This window comes from Quercus lobata, chromosome 11 (genome assembly GCF_001633185.2).
Source record: "Quercus lobata isolate SW786 chromosome 11, ValleyOak3.0 Primary Assembly, whole genome shotgun sequence".
NCBI classification, from domain to species: Eukaryota; Viridiplantae; Streptophyta; class Magnoliopsida; order Fagales; family Fagaceae; genus Quercus; species Quercus lobata.
Window position 1 is genome coordinate 35222522 of NC_044914.1, and position 24962 is coordinate 35247483.

At 32.7% G+C, this 24962-nt stretch overlaps 1 pseudogene; it reads right to left on the reverse strand.

Moving 5' to 3' along the window:
* LOC115966772 lies at positions 1-24271 on the reverse strand (annotated as a pseudogene).
* Positions 24272-24962: the final 691 nt, after the last annotated feature.

Genomic DNA, 24962 nt, shown 5'->3' on the forward strand with positions numbered 1-24962 from the left:
CTAGCTCGGAGGGACGACTGGTATCCTGCTGGTCTCGTCTATTGATGGCATTACTCTCCTCTTGGTCGTCCTTTTCTTGGTGATCGTTCGTCGGGGGACAATGGTAGTTGCGTTTGTCTCTGCTGCTTTGTCCATCATTCTGATCATTTGACTCCTAATCATTCTGCTACTCCAACTGTCGTTCCAACTTGTGGTTTCGCTGAGTGAGCCGTTCAACCACTGTGGCAAGGGTTTGCACCTGCCTTTCCAGTGCATTGGGCAAGTCCCCGATCTCTTGGTTGGTAGTGGCCATCGATCGTGTCAAGGTCATACAATTCTTAGTCCTTGAAACGACGATATAGCTTATCACTCGTTCCCCATAAACGGTGGCAACTGATGAATTGCTAAAATCATCAGTGAGTTGTAGGCCCCAATCATGCCAATGGATACCTATGAAGTAAGAACCAAAGGACTAAACAAAAGTCACCGGTGTGGTACCAGCCAAGAACCCTCCGAAAGTCAAGTCAGTAAATGAGAAATCTCTAAGAACTCTATAGTGAGAGAGTTAGGGATTTTTTGCGTATCTAAGAAAAAAGGAGGTCTGATGCTTATTTAGTGTTGAGTAGTGAATCAAAATTCCTTCAAAGTAGGGATTTTTCCTTGTTGGGAGGGTCTAGTATTTAGGGTTTCCAAGATTTTAGGGTGTCTTTCCATATAAGGGAGATATGGGTGAGTAATGGGGTTCTTGTGCATGTTACGCAAGATGTTTCCATGTATAGGTATTCGTGAGGACCAAGCTAGGCCATGTTGGACTCATCGACTTTTTCACCCTGTAGGACCTTTCACCCCATCGTCCCTTTCATCCCGTCGGCCCATGGCCTTCCTTCGCTTGAGGATCTCTCATCAACTTAGAAAGGTGCCCATTGGGTTTTATTGTGGCATCGCCGCTTTCACTATTGTCGTTCTGGGTCCTCCATCCGTTTCTATAGAGCTGAGGGACCTATAGGCGCCGTCAGCTTTCTTGCTTGGTGCATTTAGGAACAATTAATTCTTTGTCAAAAATACTCCTATCAGTTTTAAATAATTTATTTATTTAAGACAAACATGATTTTCGTCACAATTTTTTAGTACATATGATATTGCATATAGCCATATACAAAGACTGTCTCTCAGCAAGCAAATTTAGCGGCATTTATGTCCTGCTTCTACAGATGCAAGGGTAACAACAGCCTACTAACACGCTCCAAATTTCACATTTTGCTGCGCTCAATACAATAATCAACTTCTAATAAGTAGTTACTTCAGAAATTGTAATAGGCCTGTATTCATGAGCTCTATATATATGCAAAGTTGAAAGGGAAAACGATGATCTCCATTTCAAATCTTTGTCCATTGGTCCATTTTATAGGCCAAATTAGGTTTCACAAGCATAAAATCTGTCACGTCATTTAAAATTTTAAATAATACAACAGTTTGGACACTGTTAAATCCCGTTAATAAAATGGAGATAGATCACAACCAAAGTTAAAGTTGTTAGTTTCTTCCAAACCTTGCATTTGGAAATGTGTTCACACCCGCAAACTAAATGACCATTTGCTTCATCTACAGCTTCCGGGGCTCCACCACCATCACTCCTCTGAAATGTTCACATGCATACAAATACAATTTCATGGTAAATATATTTATGTAAATTACAATGATACATAATTAATCGTGTGAATCCATAATAGATATGCTGTGCAATGGAGAGATGTAAGAATATATCATATCAGACCTTGTAAAAATCAACAGCAATGAAATTAGGCCATCGATTATCAGCAGCTAGAGAACAAGAGTTTACCAAGTTGAGTATCGGAGCCGAATTATCATTGCAAGCTATAAATACGTTTGGTTCAGTACGAAAACTAGTAACCTTGTCGTTGTGTTCAAGATAGCTGAGTCTGCATGGTTTATGCACGGAGAAGCATTGATTCCTTCATCCCCAACTGTAATTTAATTCGAGCCCATCAAACTTCCTTTAGCATAAAAAAAAAAGAAAAAAAAGATAAATTGTATTTTTTTTTATCCCTCAAATATATATACGGTATGTTTAACATTGATCCCTCCTTTTTAAAATGTTCAGTTTTAGTACATTCATATTTTTTTAAAGGCTAAAGTGTAAACTACACCTCTAAAATTTCAGAGTTTTTGAATTTTGTACTTTGAAGTTTAGAATTTGAATTTTACTCTTGGAAGTTATATTTTGTTTGCATCAACAGTTATTTCGTTATAATGATTATAATTTATTATAATTATATGTAGGGCTGTACACGGTACTGTGTAGCCGGTTTTGGGAGGCTTTTTTGCACCGCACCTACAAGGGTGGTTTTCTCTCATCCCTAACTGAACCTCACCTGTGGAGGGTTGGGAACCGGTTTGCACAAGGTGCGGTGCAAGATACCGGTTTGGTGTGGTTAGTTCGGTTAATTCCTCATTTTTTCAGGTACTAAACACAATGCAATTAATAACCCCAAACCATATCATGCTCATTAAAAAAACCCAAATATTCTATAAAATAAAAAAGAAAGAAAACTACAAACAATTAACTACTAACATATTCACAATCTTTTCTCAAACATAACCCATTTCCCATCACAAAAAACCCAAATAAAAAACTAAACCAAACCCATAAAAGATCAAACAAACACCATCGAAAATAAATTACATAAACAAACCTAGTAGAAAGCATTGCATTTGTAAGGAGAAGCATTTGAACTCTAAAGTCAAAACATCACTAGAAACTAATGGAAGTTGAGAGAGAGAGAGAGAGAGAGAGAGAGAGATGTGAAGGTTTTGTTGCTGGGATTGGGAGCCTAGGAGAGGGAGAGAGAGAGAGAGAGGAGATGGATACATAATCATAGGGTTTAAAATTAAACGTCGTCGTTAGTGGCTTACAATAGTTTTTTTTTTTTTTTTTAATCTGACAATAAAACGACGTCGTTTTGGAGATGATATTAAAAGTTAATATCAGGTACTAAAACGACGTTGTTGTAGTGCCATATATATATATATATATATATATATATTATATATAAATTAAAAAAAAAAAAAAAAACCTAACTTTTTTTCTTAGCTTACCCAACGTTGTTTTCTTATTCTTCTTCTACCTTGCTTCTTTAGCTTTCATGTCTGCTTTCAGTTTTCTTCTCTTTACACTGCTACGTATATTTTAAATTATAGTGTGTGTATATCTATACTGGTGCGGTGCGGTTTCTTGTTAGAGTGCAAAATAGCCACCGCTCGCCACACTGGTAGTCTTCGGTTTGCCCATATTGCCGTCGATCACCGCGCTAGACACCTACGGTGAGGCTTGAAAGTGGTCGAATCAGTTCGGCGCCGGCCGACTTCATTGGCACTGGTCAGATTTTGAACAGGCTATTCATATGTGATGTCAATTATGGATTAAAAATTAAAAAAAAAAAAAAAAAAAAAAAAAAAACAACAACAACAACAACAACAACAACAACAAAATACTAATTACAACTTGTTACTCAACCTTTATTGTAAAATTATTGTGAAAATAACACAAAGATGATCATATTTCAAGTTTATTTCAGTTGGGTGTAAACAAAATTTAGGATCAGGGTGTTCAAATTTTTATTTTAGGGGTCAAAACAATTTTTTTTTTAATTTTATATAAAAAAAAAAAAAAAAATAGACCAGGTCAAGGGGTTCAACATTTTTTTTTGGGCTGGCTATAGAGCCACCCCTGATCAACAACCCTTTCGTTATTATTTTCCGTTAAATATACATAAATTTGACACACATGTTTAGTTTGCCCAATAAAATGATGTCATGTTATTCTCATTATACCATGTGTTATTATTTTATTGGATAAATTAAATACACGTGGCAAACTTATGTGACACTTAACAGAAAATATAGATGAAAGAGTTGCTGATGCAAGCAAAATATAACTTCTAAGTGTAAAATTCAAATTCTAAAAATTTTGGGTGTAAAATCCAAACACTTTAAACTTTAGGGGTGTAGGTTGCATTTTAGCATATTTTAAAATGTAGTAATTTATTCATTTTGTCTATTTTCAAATTTTATGTGATTAATGAAATATACTAAGATGTCTCATATTTAAAGGATCAAAATTGAACCAACCCCATATTTAAAGTATCATAAAATCAAATTGACCCCATATTTTAAAAGAACAAAAATGCAAGAAAGAAATAAATGGAAAATAGACTAAGGGAGTAAAATGATATATTTTAAAATTTTAGAGAACCAAAATCGAAGTTTATAAGTTTGAGAGACCATAATTTGAACAGGACCTAATAAAAATGTATTCTTAGTCCTCTGAAATTTCACAAAAGGAGAAGAAAGTTGGGCTTACATTGGTTTTCTACAATGTAATTCCACTGATAGGAAATCCCTTCGGATGCCTCCTTAGTAGAGTTTGAAGTGAAAAGTGAAAACAAGTAAGCGCTGATTTTTCTGGACCATAGAATCAACTGTTGGCCAATCTCCACCTTTTTTTGGCATTTGAGAAACTGGGAACCAGAATTTCCTCAGGCCAGCAGCATCAAACACCTTACTCACACCAGTTGGTGATACAACATGTTCCTCAATCATAATGGTGACCATCTCATTTGGATTTTTTTGGAGATATAATTGAACCTCTTTGAGAACATTAATGGCGGGTTGCTCGGTAATCAACCAAAGACAAATAAACTTAACAGAGAAACTAAGAAATGAAAATTTTAAATACAATTTCCATGCTTTTTGGACATTCATGCAATACTTGATTTTCTGAGCTGTGGAACAAAACTTAGGACTATATATTGAAATTTTGAAATGACTCAGTTGTTTCTGTATTGATGTCTCTAATGTGGTTTCCACTTTCCGGATACTATTTAGACACTTATATCAGGGCGGCCCAACAAAATTTGGGGCCTAAGGCAAAAATTTTATATGGGGCCTTTTTATATGTAAACATTAATTAAATAAAATTATATAGTAATAATTAAATTAAGACTAATTTGATGTAAATACAGAAATTGATGGATAATACTAGCTAAACTAAGGTTAATTTCAAATAAAAGATTGAATATTATAATTAAATCAAAATGAACTTACTTTAACTTGGATATATGACTATGCATAGTTAAGTACAGTTGTAATCAGTCTCTCAAAAAAAAAAAAAAAAAAAAAAGTACAGTTGTAATCTAAATTTTAATTTTATATATTCTTTTTAAGAAAAAGAGATAGATAGATATTATTTGGTGTGTGGCTTAGTAGGAGATTAGTCATCATTGGTGATTTATCACATTTGCAGCATTTTATTTGAAACATCTTAGGGTTTCAATTGGGTTAAATTTTTATTGGTCTCCTATTTTAAAAGCCTTGTTAGAAATGAAAAAAAAAAAAATACTAAAAATACTACAAAATGTTTACAATAAATGTGATTATGACTGTAATTGATGAATTTCAACAACTAAATTTATTTGCATTTGAATTACTTTTTTATATAATTGGTGATATATCAGTTAAATTTATAATAAAATTTATGATATTTTTAGTACCACTCTTAAAAAAGGTACTAATTATTTAACTCTTAAAAAAGGTACTAATTATTTAAAAAATATTATATTTTTATAAAATTTTGGACCTCTTACCAAGTAAGATGGCCTTTTTTTAATAAAAAATTTTTTTATTTATCGTGGGCCTTAGGCCTAGGTCTAAGTTGCCTAGGCCTTGAGCCGGCATTAAGTCTTACATAGGCTGTAAAGTTGTTGCACGATCCGTGACATAACCAGATTTCGTTGTGGAATTCATACATATCCAGCATTAAGCCTCTGACGCCATTCTGCAAGAGAAAGATATTTACGCGTGTTAATGCTGAAAAAAAAAAAGTATAGCGAATTTGGTATGATGTCAAAACTCGAATTGCAATTCTCGAGTTCACAATCAAGTGAGCTCGAGATCGGTCTCGATATCGTGATTTGTGAATATGTTTGATCAAGTAATAAAAGAATTAAAATCTAGATAGAAGATTTTTATTTTTTATTTTTTTAATCTGAAAATATAAATTATACTTTAACCTAATCTAAGTATATAGGTGTGTGAAGTTTTCCCATCGAGACTTGAATTCTGACTCTTACCCTTTGATCCTATAAGAACTTGACCACCGTGTCAAGAATGCACAGTGATGAGATAGAAGGTTTTTTTTTTTTTTTTTTGAGAATGTGATTTTTTTATTCATTCATTCAAACAATGTCTGAATTAAGTTTCTTTATTTAATTATATCATTAAGCTCTATCCTTGAAGGAACATATCATCTCCATGTATCTTAAGAATTTTTTTTTTTTTTTTTTTTTTTTTTTTTCATTTTGTGGTGAAAATTTATTATCATTAATTTAATGGTGTATTCAATATTACCTCATTTCACCAAATAAATATAATAACTGGTTTAATCCGATTATTGTAATTTTAGTTTATGCCAAAAAGTATGGGGAATCTTTTTTTTTTTTTTTTAATTACAAAGGTAGTATCAACTATCAAATTTAATTTGAGAAAAAAAAAAAAAAAGACTATCAAATTTAATTATTAGTTTTCTTTAATTGAAATATGGTTAAGTCACCTTATTTTTATTGAAAGTCCTATAAATATGAAGAAAAAAATGTTTATGAAAGTTGTTGATAAACATAATTAGTTACTATTCTGATTGCTAACAAACTTTCTATTTATCATAATTTTCAATTATAGGTGATCAACTATAGTTCATTTCATAAATGAGCAATTTTGTCAAGCACATTATAGTTTGGGAAAGGGGGGGGGGGGGGGGGGGGCATGGTTTTTAAACCTAGATTGGACCGTATAGTTCGACCAGGTTAATCGTGAACTGCTCACTGTTACGGTTCTTTAAACCATAAGAACCTCTTTGTGCCAAAAAAGCATGAAACCGCTCCAATTTTTGCGATTCATACAGTTTTGATCTAAAACAAATTTATAGCCTTAAACCACATAGTGCTGGGATATATACCGACCAGAAAATAGATATCAACCGTGAAAGAATTTGAAAAAAAAGCTACATTACCAGTGTGGATCATGGCAACGCTTTGCCTTGATAGATCGATTCTCATTTTTTCCTTATATTTCTTTTAGCTTCTTAAAAGTTGTTTTTTACTTCTTCTTTGCCCCTTTATTTCACTTGCTTTTCTTTCTCTAGGCTGCTTTTACGTTTCTGACTTCTTCTCTCTCTATCCCTTTAGTTTCATTTGCTTCCTTTCTTTGGGTTGCTTTTTAGCTTTTAGGTTTGTGATGGATAGCTAGGCATGTGTGTCTTGGGATTCTAATTTAAGAATTTACTTTTCAGCTTTTCAGTGCTATAACTAAGTCCCTTACCTTTAATATTTTTGGTGGGGTATTCAACTATCAATTTTAAGTTTCTGAAATGAGTTTTTAGCTCTTTGGACCATGGGAACTGGGAAGAGTTGGGCTTGACATTAATATCATGTAAATGGGCTTGACTAGAAGGTGGGGATCAAGGCTCAAGACTTATGTAAATGGGCTTGACATTGAGGTTCAAGGTTTTGGGCTTGATAATGTCATAATTAAGCCTGGTTATTAATATTATGTAAATGGGCTTGACATTGATAAATTATTAGATATTAACTAAAATATAGATTTATAGTTTTAATTGGACTATTTTAGTTTTTTTTTTTTTAATTTGCACCAAATTAATATATTTATTTATATTTAAAATAATTATTATATTAATTATGACGTCATCATGGTTCAACCCTAATTCAACATCGGTTCAACCTCAAACACCTTAAACCTCTTCCCTTTACGGTTTAATGAACAGTCCGGGTCTGAAAACCATTAGGGATGCCATAGATTGGGTTCGGATGTGTTTATGTTCCACCCACCACTCGCCCTAAATAGTTTGGGTTCAAAAACACGTCACCCATTGCTGATCGTTAACGCTCAAGAGAATTCAACTAGCTAGTTCTTTCTAATGAGTGGTAGGTGCATTTAATTTTGCGGGCATGGCACAACAATGACAAAGGGCTATCAACGTACTTTTCTATCTAATTAGGCCAAATGTGTCAAATTTCCATGTGAAAAACCCAACACTCAAGGTGTGTTTGTTTGGAGGGTGGATGGAAAACTTTTTTGGAGCGTGCATTTGGTTGAGTGAGGAGGAAGAAAAATAAATAGTGGGACCCAGATATTTACTCCCCGGGCCCACCAAAAAGTTTTCTCACCAAAATGAGGAGAAGACTAAAGTGAGAAAATTGAGCTGCTTAATGGATGAAAATACTCATGTGCACTTGCACATAGGGCTTCATCCATGCGTTGCTCTTCTTCACTTTTTTTTTCTTTCCTCTTGGACGTTGCTTCTTCTTCTTCTTCTTCTTCTTCTTTTCTTTTTTCTTGGACATTACCTCTTCTTTCCTTTTTTTTTTTTTTTTTTCTTTTGATTTACTGGGCAGGCTTTGTCCAGTGTACATTGCTCATATTCTTTTTTTTCCTTTTGCTTTCTTTTGTGTTATTTATTTATTTATTTATTTTGTGGTTTTGTTTTTGTTTTTTTGTTTAGATGTGACTTTTTTTTTCTAGACATGATTTTTATTTTTAAATAAATTTAGGCGATTTTTTATTTTTTTTTTGGTTGTTTGTCACTTTTTAGGTTTTAATTGTGCATCATTTTTTTAACAAGACTATATGAGTCAATTTATACAAACTCACTTTTTCCATCCCTTTACTTTTCCACTCCCAACCAAACAAAAAGGAGGGAAATTAAATTTTTTTCTATCCTCCCACTTTTCCACCCCTCCAACCAAACGGACCCTCAAATTGAAATAATTGGGTTGCAAAAAGCTTCATCTGTCATTGACTACCACATGGCATTGAAATTGACTGCAACTCATTAGGTTGACCTCAGTTGAGCAAGTAGGTTGGATTTCACAGGTATTTAGATAGTTTTAAGGGGAAGTGGTATATTTATTTTCAATGAGGTACTTTAGTTTTTAGTTTTTAACATAATCTAAGCCATTTACTTTCCCATAGACAACAAGATTTTATTTTTAGCAAATTGCTTAAAAATTATTTTACTTCTTTGTCCCGTATACATGCATGTTCATTTCTTTTTCCATCAAGAAAAGTGGTGAATGGGTTTGGCTTACCTCCAGTACTTTTTTAACTAGAAGTCTACTTTTGTTTTAAATACACAATGACAAGTGGTAGTGAGTTATAGAGGTTTAAAGCCTGTATTGTATATCCAAGAGTTAGGCTCTTTTGGATATACATCACTATTAGTTTCTTTAAAATCTTCTCTCCTCTGCCCTTGTATGTGTGTGTTAAAATACTTAGTATTCTAAAAAAAAAAAAAAAAAAAGTGGTAGTGAGTTTTAATCTCCACCTTTTATTTAGTTAATGGGTGATGTGTTAGTTTCTCACTAAAACAAAATGAGATTTCAATTAAAAAAGTATTAGAGGTAAGTCAAACCCATAGTGAATAGGCTCATTTTCCCTTTCACGGCAAGGGTTTTGAATTATTCTCAATTACTCAAACTAGGTCAACCTATCATTCTAAACAAAGGGTATGCCACCATGCCTTGATAGGGTCATTTGCCACCCTCTCCTACTTTTTTTTTTTTTTTTTCTTTTACTAGAAAATTATGTTAACTTTATGGTAAACCAAGGAAAACATTACTACATACATCAAGCTGATTGGTAATGGGGTCCTCTTGATTTGGGGGAACCAAAAGCACATTGCCTGTTCCTGAGGTCATTCCTAGCTTAGCAAATGCGTTGTGTGTCACCAGCCACGAGTAGTACCTATTAAACAGCAGTCCCTTTACCTACCCAAAAAAACTCTACAATAGTATCTCACAACAATAAAACTAAGTACACAACAAAATTCATAATAATTTTACAACGTTTTCAAATTAGTCTATCACCATATGTGAGGTGGTATGCTGATTTGGAAATGTTCTACAATTCTTATGAATTTTTGTTGTGCTTGTGGAAGAACTCATCTCACAAAAAAAAAAAAAAAAATCATTGACAAGAAAATTAGTATAAAATTATGAATGATATGATATAAAGGATAGCAATTAATACTAAAAGGATAAAATTTAGTTACAGTTTTTAAAATGTTGTACTAATTAAATCAATATATATATAAAAGCAGAGACCTCATGCGAGAGTGTATGAGGTCTTACCAAGTAGTGCTCTAACTTTGCATTTAGCATTTTTTTACCTCTTTCATTAAGTTTTTCTATATTAATACGTGCTGTGATGATCCCAAACATTTTTACTTTTCAGTTTTCTATTAAAAAGTAAGAATACACAATTTGATCGATTCACCAATATTTCATACTTTTTTTTTCTTTTTTGATGAAGTTTCATACTTTTCTCACAACCCATAATTTTAAAAAAAGTTTGTGTTCTAGAAATTTTCTTAGCACAATCCTTCAGATGGTCCTGTTATTTTTTCAAAGAAGACCTTTTTTTTGAAGAAATTGTTTAATGCAATCCTTCTATGTACAACTCTCTCTTCTATCCTTTCCCTTCCCTTACTTTTTCCTCCCTTCTTTCCTTTTCATCTCCCTTACAACCAAATAGGATATTAGTTTTCAAATTCAGCTAATAAAAAAAAGTGTTTTGAGGATATTAATAAAAAGAGTTTGAATTTGGTAAGATGGGGTGTAAAATTCATATTTTACACCATCTAATAAAAGATGTTACATCTGATTTTTACTTAAAACTCAGTACATTATACCACAATTAATAACATTTTAATAAACTCCTAATTTGGTTGAATTTTCAGATGAGCATTATAATTGATAGAGTGTGGTTGTTCTTATTCTTTAATACTTGATAAGATGATGTGGCATGTTAGAATTGGAGGGTGTAAAACTTGGGTTTTAAACCACATCCTTATAGAATTTAATCTTTAATAAAAATATGTAAAAAAACATGTTTAATTACCGTTTTAGTCTTTAACACTTGTACTATCTATCAAAATGGTTTTTAACATCTTAAACGTGTCAATTTTGTTTCTAAACTTTTGGTATTGTGTTAAAATAATCCTTATAATTAAGCAGTACATGAAAAGAATTGATGTATCTAACATTAATATCAAAATAATATTTTTATGCCATCTAAGCTATCCTTTGAATTATCACATGTCCTTAATTAGACAATTGTAAGGACTCGATTTGTAACAAACCGTAACAGTGTTGGGTTCGCACGTAAAAAGGCCCAAACAATATCATTTATAGAGCGTGGGTTTGAAATGCTAGGCTTTAGTTACCAGACGGCGGGTTTTTCGTGGTGTTCATACATGGTTTAAATCGTGTTCGCCCTGAAAGTCTTTCTCCTGGAGGCGGGCTGGGAGGCTCTGGTTTTTGGCCATTTTTCCCAGCCCCTTCTCCGGATTGCTTATTTTTCCTTTTATACCAGCCTGTCTTCCTTATCCAACGTCCACGTGTGGGGTTCGATTTTCCAAGACTGATACTTGTCCCATCAGCCCATACCCAGAGTGGTTGGGGGTGGTTGTAAAAGCTGAAGGGGAGGGCTCTGTCAGGTGCAGAGTCTTGAATGGCAGTAAGTGCAGCTTTCCCTTTATTCTTGGTTGTTAAACTATCCAAGGTGTCCTTCCCTATTGACATAGATATTTTTAGATTTTTTCCAGACTGTTTCTGTTCCGTTTTTGTCCTTCCTTCCAGGGGGACCTCGAACCTGCCGAGGACTGATTCTTCCTCGGCTGTGTCCCAGGACTATTTTGTACTTGTATTACCTATCCTTGGCTATAACCTCCCTCGACTCGGGCCTTGAACCCTAATGAATAAATGGGCCAGGGCCACAGATTATCGAGCCTTACAATAGCCCCTCAAAATCCTGCTGTCCGACCTCTTAGTCGGAGAGGAGGGTTTTGGTAATGCCAAGCCTTTATTACGGCTCGTTTAACTTTGCCCTTCATTAATATTGGTATCTCTTCATCTACCCAGGAATCATACCGGGCTACAAGACATTCCTTCTGAATTCATTCCAAAATGCGTTCTTGCCGTTTCGCTATCCAAAACGCGCCTTTAATGATTTCCCTTTACGAGACCATTTGAATTCGACAGTATTTGACGGTGTGGGGAAGTGGAACGGGTATATTCTAGTTTACAGGTTTTCTTGGAAATCTAGACAGATTAAATACCTCTCGTTTTGCCCTTCATATAAGAAGAAAGGCATGAGGTTATTTCTTTCATATAGAGACCCTTTTAATCCTTCTAAAACCAGAAACCCTTAGCCACTTCCAGAGTTTACTTTATCTGCTAGTTACACCTTAAATTGTAATACGTTCAAGATAGGAGTGAGTAATGAAGGAACCATACCCTTCTCAGAAATACCATATTCTTGTGAAGCTCAAAATGGCTCGGTCAGGGCAAGGATGGCAGAGACTCAAAATCCTTCTTATCCTCCTTTCAGCCAAAATCCGAAGCAGGGGCTCGTCGTGTCAAACTTTTGGCGCGACTGAGCTGGGGTCACCTATTATCAGTACCAACTGCTCTCTTACGAGCATAGCTAACATGGCACCAGCGTGTTAGGAGTCAGGACTGACGCAGGGACAAAGTATCCCTGCTTCTTCCTCTCTTCCTTCACTAGTGCCTCATTTTGCCTCTCTTTCTTCTTCTTTCCACCACCAGATCTATCCTGGTGCTTTTCCCTCTTCCTCTTCTTCTCCTCCTTTCTTTTCTTCTCCTCCTTCTTTCTCTAAAGAAGGTCCTCCTCTCAATATGGGCGCTACTGGGGCAGAATTTGGAAGGACCTCGGAGACGAGTTTAAAAAGACATTTGACTGTTTATTTGTCTCATTGTTGTTTTTTTTTTTATTATTGTTTTTGTAACTCATTTTCTATATAGGCTTTGTTCAAGCCTTCAATTGTACGCTGTAACACCTCTTTATATCAAATAAAAATTATCATTTCTTTATGTCATATGTTTTATCTCTTCTTTTTTGGAATGAATATGTCGTAAATAGACGCGCTGCTTTGCGACTTCTCTTTTATTTCTATACTTTGAACAATGGTTAGGGCCAAAATCCCAGTTAATAAAAAGATCTTACTCTGTGCTTATTGCAATTATCTGACTTAATAATACTGAATCGAACAAATGATACTTAGGGCTGAAATTCATATTAAGAAGAAAAAGAAAGGATATTATGATGAGCTTATTGGGGCGGTATAGCACAATACCGCCGACCTGAGAGCACAATGCTTAGGACCGAAATCCCTTATCAAGGAAAAAGGCGCTATTATGAACTTACGAATGATGTTCGGCACAATAATACCGATTTGAACAAATGACACTTAGGGTCAAAACCCCTGCTAAGGAAAAGATATTATTATGAGCTTAACAGAGTTGTTTGGCACAATAATGCCGACCTAAGAAAACAACACTTACCCCAAAATAGCCGAGATGACAACTGAATGCTCGGTGCGGTGTAGGAGGTAATCATCCTAAGTCATATAACCCAAAAATGAACAGCCACTACCGGTTGCTGAGTAATAAGGTGTTTCACCATCTTCCTGACAACTTTCATAGCTTTAACCTTTTCTAGTATTTGACCCGAGGATTGAGCAACTTAGAATTTTTATTTAGTAGCCGACCTTTCTATAGGTTTAAGTCCGAGGACCAGGCAATACCTTGGTTCTGTCCAAAACTTGATAGATATTAATAAGTAGTTGGTTTCCCCATAGGTTTGAGTCCGAGGACCATGCAATACCTTGGTTCTGTCAAAAACTTAATAGATATTAATAAGTAGTTGGTTTCCCCATAGGTTTGAGTCCGAGGACCATGCAATACCTTGATTCTGTCCAAAACTTGATTTTGATAAGTAGTTGGTTTCCCCATAGGTTTGAGTTTGAGGACCATGCAATACCTTGGTTCTGTCCAAAACTCGGTTTTTGGCATGGGGCCTTGGCTTTAGGGGGATTAGCTCCTCGGCCAAGCCCCTAGAACCATCCATGCGATTGACGTTACAAAGCGTAGCCCCTAGTCAAGAATCATAGTCTCTAGTGGAACTTTACGCTAGAACACTATAACCGGTTGTTAGAAATGACAAGAGAACTGTCTCGACCTACCGCCTATGTCAACACACAAGCCTTCCCACAGACGGCGCCAATTGTAAGGACTCGATTTGTAACGAACTGTAACAATGTTGGGTTCGCACGTAAAAAGACCCAAACAATATCATTTATAGAGCGTGGGTTTGAAAGGCTAGGCCTTAGTCACCAGACGGCGGGTTTTTCGTGGTGTTCATACATGGTTTAAATCGTGTTTGCCCTGGGAGTCTTTCTCCTGGAGGCGGGCTGGGAGGCTCTAGTTTTTGGCCATTTTTCCCAGCCCCTTCTCTGGATTGCTTATTTTTCCTTCTATACCAGCCTGTCTTCCTTATCCAACTTCCACGTGTGGGGTTCGATTTTCCAAGACTGATACTTGTCCCATCAGCCCATACCCAGAGTGGTTGGGGGTGGTTGTAAAAGCTGAAGGGGAGGGCTCTGTCAGGTGCAGAGTCTTGAATGGCAGTAAGTGCAGCTTTCCCTTTATTCTTGGTTGTTAAACTATCCAAGGTGTCCTTCCCTATTGACATAGATATTTTTAGATTTTTTCCAGATTGTTTCTGTTCCGTTTTTGTCCTTCCTTCCAAGGGGACCTCGGACCTGCCGATGACTGATTCGTCCTCGGCTGTGTCCCAGGACTATTTTGTACTTGTATTACCTATCCTTGGCTATAACCTCCCTCGGCTCGGGCCTTGAGCCCTAATGAATAAATGGGCCAGGGCCACAGATTATCGGGCCCTACAACAATAAAATAAAATATTTGAAAATATATTAATTGCATCTCCATAAGTAAATGAGATGTCATTTTATTAGCAGAAATTAAAAATTTCTTTTCTTTTTTTTTTTCCTTTGCTTTCTCAGCAACCAAATGGGGTCTATATAACGATCCAAGGAAAAGCGCTAGTTACATTTGCGCTATATCTTAAAAGGACTAGTCACAATTGAGGCTCTTTGTAATTGTTAATAAAGCTCAAATATACCAAGTAAATACCCGATGTGGTACTCATCACACACCCACACACATCACACAATCAATCAAATTGGGCATCACAATCTCCCTCACTTAAATCTCTAACGTCCTTGTTAGGACCCACTTTGTGGGGTAGTGTCTTCGAGCCCATATGGGGTTACCAAGTGGGCTCTGATACCATATTGTAATGACCCAAGGAAAAACGCTAGCCACATCTACGTTATACCTCAAAAGAACTAGTCACAATTGAGGCTCCTTGTAGTTATTAATAAAGCTCAGATCTACCCAATAAATACCCGATGTGAGACTCATCACACACCCATACACATCACACAATCAATCAAATTGGGGCATCACAATCAATTTCCTAATTATTTTTCTATTTTGTGTTTAAAAATTGATACATTCATTTAATAAAAGTAGTGTGTAACCCTGTGCATATGCACATGCACATTTAAAAACAATTACACACACACACACACATATATATATATATATGATTTAAAATCTAATTGGATCTAGACTCTTCGGTTTTTATACGAAATAATTCACTTGCTACAAAAATTAAAATATTAGATAGAATACATGGCGTAAAATTGAACTCAAATTAAAATTCAATTTAGAATCTAATTGAATTTAGACTCTTTGATTTTTGCACCTAATAATTCACTTGACACAAAAATTTAAAAAATAGATGAGACACGTGGCGCAAAATTAGACTCAAATTTAGAATTTAATTAAATTTTCTCTCAGTTTTGGCTATATATGTGTGCATGTGTGTGTATAGCAACCTACCATCAGTCTATTTAAAATTACATGTTTTTAATGAAATCACAGTCCCATATATGGCCCTTTTTTAGGAGCCACTATCTCATCAAAAAACCTATCTCATAAAAAAAAAAACTAAAAAAAAAAAAGTTAGTATATTGCAATGTATTTGGAATGGTGAGTCCATTAGTATTTGGAATCAATTTATTAAAAAAATAATAATAATAAAAAAAATCTTAAATTGTACACGTGACATAAAATTAAACAAAAATTGGAATCTAATTTAGAATCTAAATGGATTTTTTCTCAGTTTTGGCTTTAATTATATATATAAACTGGTTCTTGGCCTGTGCGTTGCACGATTTTTTTTGGTATGATCTTTTTTGGTAAATATTATGACTGGAGAACATTTTTTTTGGGAAAAAAAACTTCTTTTATTTTTATGTAGTGATTTTAAAAAATACAATGAAGGGTTTTATGATAAATTTTGTTAATTTTAGGAAATACATTTATATAAAATAAAACTCATAAAATGCATAAGATATACGTAAAGGTATAATTTATGACTACACATGAAAGTTATTGTATTTTTTTAATTTCTATTAGCTAGATCACATTTCTTAAATAAACTGAACAACCATTTCATCACCCCGTTATACACGTAATGATTGGAATGTTGTTAGTTAGTACATGATTGCTTGATAAACAATATTGAGTAAAAATAATTTTAATTCTATTTAAGAAATATTTTGTGAAATTTTCATTTTCATGTCCATTTTTTTAATCTAATAGATTTAATTTTTCACATTAGTTTAATTGAATAGTATTGTGTTTATACTTTTTTTCTTAACAACAATTGATAATTTACAAAATGAGTAAACAACTTATTGAGTATTGGAAAAGATACAAATATGAACATCAACATGAGCATGAACATGAAGGGAGATTTTTATTCATTTTCTTGAAGAAAAAATTTACTTATAAAAAACTCCAAACTTTATTAGGTAAAGAAGAATCAAAGTTATAGATAGCAAAATCAATAAACCAAAAAATTTAGGAGCCTAAGAGGAGCCATTAGTCATTTGAAACAATCCAAAATACTCAAGGACTAAAAAAAAAAAAAACCATCCACTCCACACTTCCATCACAACTGCTTTAGCTCAAGGAAAAAAAAAAAAATATATATATATATATATCATTTAATAAATATAAAACTTCTTTTAAAAAAAATTAATATGTTTATCATAATTAAGGGAAATCCTAATTGGTATTTCAGTTGAGCATATGTGAGAAAGGCATATATACCCCAAATGGTAAAGGAGAAAGAAAAAGTTGCTAATCCCTTTTAATATAGTTAATTGATTTGCCTCAATCAGTCGCTTAAACAACATATCACTTATTCATACCACAACCACAAATGACAATGCAGCATTAGTCATCTGTAATTGCTAATCTAAAATTACAGATTTCTTTAATAGCTCTACCTTTGTTTCTTTTTGCTAATTTGTCTTTACTGAATCAAAATCAAACCACAAAAATCATATAAAATCACCAAATTAGAGTTTAAAATTATAATTAAATTTTTAAATGAAATCTAGGCACATTTGCACAAAAATTCCATATAACTAAGTAACAGTTAGGAATATTTGACCATTTTTCCTTTGTATAAATAGGGGATCCCAATGGGATGAGGGGGCTAACAAGTTTCTTTCCAAAACATTTATTGTAGGAACACAAAAGTTTACCATTGAAGATTTTTCATGATTAAAGAACATGACTTGCCAACTAATGAAACCAGAGTTTTTAGTGCCTACAGCAATTTCACAACATCAAGAACAATCCCAGTGTATATAATGTCAAATTCCATAGTCTCCTGTTACATCAAATGAGTGTTTAATTTTTCTCGCAAAGTACTGAATAGTAAAGCTTTTGGGCCATAGTCTCAATTACAACTCTCAATCATGTTGGACTTGGATGACACCTATCAACAACGTATCATTATGAGATGAAGAAAAAATTTGGAGTGTACACAACGTTTAATGTGGATGGGAAGAAATTTCATCATATTCCAATTGGTTAGATTAGTAAGGGACCTATTCTAATTTAATGATCCTGGAATTTTGCATACAAGTAATAATCAAGGAAATTTCCACCTAAAATAAGTCGAACTTTTGGCAAGAAAGAAAATTGATGTCTAGACAAATCAAGCTAAGGGCGACCAAAATGGACCATATTCTTAATTTCCTATCTCTATTTATTCCATGTACAAGACTTATAGTCAATGTTTGGCATATAAAAGTTGAACATCTTATCTAAAGTCCATCATCTGAAAGCTTGAGAAAAAATTCATTTAAACCAACACAATATATAAATTATAAAGGAATCAAAGAAAAATTGTCAAAAATAATGAAAATTTAATCTATGCTTAAATTCTTATAAGGATGAACACAATAGCAATATCTTTTTTTTTTTTTTTTTTTTTTTAAATAAATAAAGATAAAAAAATCTGTACTTATTTTGTACGTATGATAAAGTCCTATCTCAAAGTTTTTTGAGACTCATGTTGATTAGTGATTAGAAATTATAAAGGAATAATTATTGTAGGGTTAAGGAACGAATGATAATGAACGGTTCAGGTTCAGGATTTAATGAGCAAGATACAAATAGGATGGTTGTCCGAGGAGGAATATATCCTCAGATATGATAAGTACAACTCAAATATGTATTCTAATGATCAGAGTGACCTTTCATGAAACTCCAGTCATAGGGACGTGCATCATGAACATACGAGAATGAGGGAAACCCAAAAATATCTAAGGGAAAACTGCTACCACCGCATTGAATGCACTGCAGCTATTTTTCTGACCGCATTTATGTGGAGAAGACCTCTGAACAGTGTTGTTTTGGCTACCACAACTCACAGAAAGTCAAAGAGGGTGTCTGATAGGACAGATACTTAGATAAGGGCTCAGATGATCAACAAGTGTAGGATCAAGATGGTCCAAAGGGAGCTATATAATGTGAGAGACCCTTCATGAGGAATGGATCGGAAAAATAGAGAGAAAGAACACTGTAGCAATCAAAATTGCACTTGTACTCTGTTTAGTTGATTTACATGAACACTTGCCTCCGAGGACAAGAAGTTCATTCATATCAGTACTTCTTATTTGTGCATGATTGCCATCTAATTCCATATTAGCCGTGGTCCAATTCATTAGGGTTTAGTTCTTTGACCCACTCTTTACAAATTCATTGTTTTGGGCTTTTTGGGCCTAAGTCCGTTCATCCTGGATTAAGCCACAAATCTGGTCCTTACAATCATCAATATATATATATATATATATATATAAGCAGAGATCTCATGCGAGAGTGCATAAGGTCTTGCCAAGTGACACTCTAATTTTGCATTTAACATTTTTTTTACCTCTTTCATTAAGTTTTTTTTATTGTTACCCAAAAGTTTACATTAACTTATTTTATTGTTATCTCATTAGTCTCTCATTAATTGCCTAAGCTTACATCACACATTTTTCTCTTTTTCATGTCTTTTAGCATACCCACCAATTTAATATTTTAAAAAAATAAATAAATAAAAATTAAGGCCTAATTGTAATAACTAACCAGATAAGGCCTTAAAGAGAGATGAAGAGACATAAAAATGTTGTGGATTGTTAAATAAAATGCATTGTTTCACTATAAAAGACCTAAGACTGACAAAACAATTGAAAGAGAGAGAAAGAGAAATTTGAGGGGACGTTGCCTCTGTCATATTGGCCTCCCATCACCATCAAGACGCTGAAACCCCTACAAGTATATTTTTTTCTTTTTAAATTAGGGGATTAAATATGATTTACATTTGGGTAATTTGGTTGGATAGTTTTTGTTTTGAGTATATAAGTAGAGAGAATATTTGGTACGCAATGTAAAGCCATATTTTATCATGGTTTTAAATCATCTATAAAACACATGCATACACACTTGCCCACACCATGTTTTAATGGCGCACTATCAATGAGTGAAAGACATTGAGAGAGTTTGACATACTTTTATTTCATTGTATTAAATATGTGAATACAGCACAAATTATTTGATTTTCACGGTCCTGTTACTCTTTTGCATTTATTTTTTGTTTCATGATTTTAAAAAAAATAATAATCTTACCTTAAGAAGGCTATAAATAAGCAGTGAAACAACAGTTATAAATTGCACACACATAACCATTATAATTATTCAGTTCAAGGAATGAGTAAAAAAAAAAAAAAAAAAATTTGAGGAATATTATAGAATAAAAATTGTTACCAAATGTCTCTCTTAGAGACCTCATGCGAGAGTGCATGAGGTCCTACCAAATGGCACTCTAATTTTGCATTTAGCCTTTTTTTACCTCTTTCATTAAGTTTTTGTTTTTTTTTTTAATTTATTTCTATTTTTTTATTGTTACTCAAAAGTTCACATTATCTTATTTTACTGTTATCTCATTAATATCTCATTAATTGCCTAAACTTACAACACACCTTTCACTATTCTTCATGTCTTTTAGCATACCCACTATTTTAGTATTTTTAGAAAAAAAAAAAGAAGTAAGGGCTAATAGCAATAACTAACAAGATAAGACTCTAGAGAGAGATAGAGAGACACAAAAATGTTGTGTATTATTAAATAAAAGACACTATTTCTGATGCACACCAAGGAGCTGGACATGCTGATCATACAAGTGGAAATGGAGCTGAATTTGCACAAGACCCTTTGTCATTTTCTAGTGGCCCAATTACAAGACTTAGAGCCAAACGTTTCAAGGAAGAACTAAATGGGCTAGTCCAAGAGAATTGGGCTGATTCTAAAAAGACCAAGATGGGCTCAAATAATAATCAAGGCTTAGTCCATGTCATCAAAGCAATTGAAGAGGCTAATGCAAGCAAATTCGCAACCAGCATGGTCTGACCATAAAAGGGTGTGAATTTGTTAAGTTCCAAGGATATTAAATGGGAAGATGTCTTGGTATTGGCTGGGCATGTTAATTCTAGTCATTTAGCTATTTTTGACTGCCTTTAGAAGTCCTAGAAAATTAAAAAAAAAAAAAAAAACGTGGGAACTTGATTAGATTAATTTTTGTGTTGTTTTTGAAGTTGTAATTATGATTTTTACCTATTCTTGGAGGGTTGTTCCAAGTATATATCTGGTAGTACAAATTTTATAAACAAAAAAAGACAGATTGGTATTCAAAAAATTATTCTCCTTGTGAGTCTTGTGATCCTCTTGGTTCTTAGAAAAACTCTTGAACTTATCAAGTTAATCTTGTGGCGTTCAAACAACCAAACTTATCACCTTTGATTCTTGAGAGATTCTTGGTGTGACGTTTCAATTTTATCGTAGTCTTGGTTTTCATCTGGTTAGGTGATGGGTCAAGGCTCAACAAATCTTGCCTACACGATCTTGGGGTTCCAAACCATCATTGTTATAGAGTTTCATCACAATTGTTGGTGAAGTTCATATCAATTTCACTATATATTACCAAAATAAAAGACCCGAGACTAATAAAACATTTGAAAGAGAGAGAAAGAGAAATCTGAGGGGTCACCACCTCTGTTATACTGACCTTCCACCACCATCAAGACATCGAAACCCCTACGGGTAATCTTTTTTTCTTTTTAAATTAGGGGATTAAATATGATTTAGGTTAGGTAATTTGGTTAGTTAGTTTTTATTTTTGGTATATAAGTAGAGAGAATATTTGGTGCTCAATGTAAAGTTATATTTTACCATTGTTTAATTTTAAATCATCTATAAGATACATGCATACACACTTGCCCACACCATGTCTTAATGTCGCACTATTGATGAGTGAAAGATAGTCAAAGAGTTGGGTATATTTTTTATTTCATAGTATGAAATATGTGAACACAACACAAATTAGTTTATTTCATGGTTCCGTTACTCTTTTGCATTTATTTTTGGTTTCATGATTTAAAAAAATAATATTCTTACTTGCTACAAATATGTAGTGAAGCTACTAAACCAATTTTCAATATCTCAAAATGTATATGTTTCTTTACTCTAATTTAGTTTACTTTTTCTTTATAATTTATGTACAACATTATTCAAAACTGTTTTATATAAAATATCACAAAATTATCCGTGCATCGCACGGGCAATTTACTAGTTTTATAAAATGTTTATATTATATATACTAGTACACTGCAAACAATTTTTCTAAAAAATACACTACAAACAATTTTATAGTATCTAAAAATAACTAAATTCAATATAAAATTTATTGATTAATGCAATTACATAATTAAATAATTATACCTAAGTACCTAAAATAAAACAGGTACAAGGTTTCACTCCAAAAACCCCTCCTATATTTTTTATTAGATGTGAATTTTGAAAATCTAACCGTTAGATTGCATATTCTTTATGTTTGTAACACACATGTTAAATTTCATTCAAATTGAATCTTATTTACTATTCAATCAATAAACTTATTTTTTATGCATAATTTTATATCACAAAAATTTGAAATTTAAATATTTGATTGATGATATAGTTATTGATCGTTGTTTTTCTCAAAATTTTACAAGCATAAAATGCAATCCAATGGTTAGATTTTCAAAATTCACATCTAATAAAAAAAATTTCGCCAAAGTTTAAAGATTTTTTTTTTCCCCAAACTAATTTAAAGAGAAATTTTTTTCCATAAAAGAATTAGTTGAGTTTCTTGTTTTTTTTTTGTTTTTTTTTAAGAAAGAAATTCTACTCTAACATAATTTAAGTGTATATGTGTGTAAAAACTCCCTCCTGGAGACTTTCTCACACCCCACAAGCACTCATACTAGTAAAGTGACTATCGCACCAAAGATGTGCAGGGTGAATTTCATGATTTTGAACACAAAGAAGTTTATCTCAAATAAGAGAAATTTCTTAAATAATAATATAAATAATAAAATAAATGTGAAATACGGACCACTGAAGTGGGACTAATATGTCTGACTCGGGTGCATCGTGGAAATTTATATAAGGCTGGGCCTGAGAAGCACGACCCACATTCCAAGCCTGGGTTACAGTTTCCTCTGAAAAAGATAAAGCATAATTGTCCCTGCTGTTGGGTTATAAGAAGAAAAAAAAATATATAAAAACAAGGGAAAGATTATATATATAAATAGGGAGTATAAATTTGTTGGATTTCTATGTGATAGGAAATACCGAAATTGCAGAAGAACAACCAAAGAGAAGGGTTGCAACAAACAAAATCCCAGTGAAAATGAATTCCTGCAATTTGGATACAGGGTCGTTTGTTAGGTCTGTGTAATACAAAAGTAAGGAGCAGAAGGGTAAGCATAGGCATATACGATTATACGTGCCTCCATAGCTTGCTGTTGCTTTTGTCACCAATAAGCAAAATTTATCTTCTTCCAATTTATATTAAACTAAAGTAAAAAAATAAAAATAAAAATAAAACATATATATATATACTATTTATCCGTTAGGAATTAACTATTATATTTTACTCCTATAATCTAGGTTTTTGAATTGCCAACTTATGATTTTTTTTTTTTTTTAAATTGCACTTTAAGTCTCAAAAAATATATATTATACTTTACCAACTAAAAGGTTATTGATATGTACTATTTTTTTAAAACTTTCTTCGAATACGATTTACAATTTACACATACAAATCTAGTGATTTTTTTGAGAAAAAAAAAAAATACTATATGATGTAACTTTAGCGGATAAAATACAACTTTAAAACCAAATGTTGACAAATCAAACTTTGAAAAAAATAATACATGTTCTTGAAAAAATATATAATCCAAACTAGAAGTTAGATATAATTAACCCTTATATTAGTTTTTGCATGTTTAGTATTATCTTTGAAAAAATATATTTATTTTTGTTTGATCTTCCATCTTCTTGAAAGAAAAGAGAGGAAAGTAGATGACCTTTCTACTTGGTAAATTGTTTTATTAGTTTTTTAGTCTCAATCAAATGCATTCGTGAATTGCTTAGGCAATAGCAGTGCTACCATAGTTAAAAAGATTTCTTGTTAATAATGGGCCTTTGTGTGGAATAGAAAGATAACCTATATCTGTATAGTCCAACTAATGATGGATTTGACATATTTAAAAAATAAAATAAAATAATCTCATATTAGTTATTCCATTGAGGTAAAATAATACATGTTTTACCACATTCTTTTGTCTTTGAGTTCATGCAAACCTATACTTAGTAAGTTGATTGAAAATATAATGTCAAATTCATGGGCAATTCGCAATATATATCAATTAACCGATTGTACTAAGAGGTGTGGTACTTCAGGACCAAAAGTTTTTTATTCATCTTCTTTAGGGTGAAGAGGGTCCTTCTTTACTTAAAATGACTGGATTACCGTTAAGAGTATTCAAAGGACGAGCCTTAGCATTTTGAAAGTAGTTCAAGACCATTTTCTTTTTCTATTTTATATGTTGACTGATGAATAAGAATCCCATTTGAAAAATGTTCAAGTTGCAACTTGAAATTTTTTTTTTTTTAAAAGATCTTTCATCTCAAACTCATTCCTTAAGTTGTAGTTTTTGTAAGCTCTTTTGAACTCTTTACATGATTTAAATTGTCAACATATACTTTACAATAGCAAATATACATTTTGACTTTGTACTAAAAACACATGAAGAATCTCTTTTCTTCTCCCTTATATGTGTGTGTTTGTTTCTCCCAAAAAAAAAAAAAAAAAAAAAAAAAAAAAAAAAAAAAAAAAAAAAAAAAGAAATTGTATTATTCACAAATCTTTCTTTTAATAAATATTTATAGAGAATTGTACCATGTGTTTGAATTGTTTTAACTCAGACACACCAATGTTTGTAACTTGATGGAATACATGCTTTAGAATTTTGAATTATACGCTTTCAAGAATTTTATATTCTTATAGGGATTCTCATCTATAATCATTATCAAATTATCCTTATAAATATGTTGCAATCATATCCATTTAGTGCATGTCCAAATTTTTAGTGATTACCATGCTAATATAAAATATGAGTGCAATTGCATTCATTACATGAAAATATATATGTTGAAAATCAATACCAAATCTTTACAAGAAACCTTTTGTTACTAGTAGTGCTTTGTATCTCACAA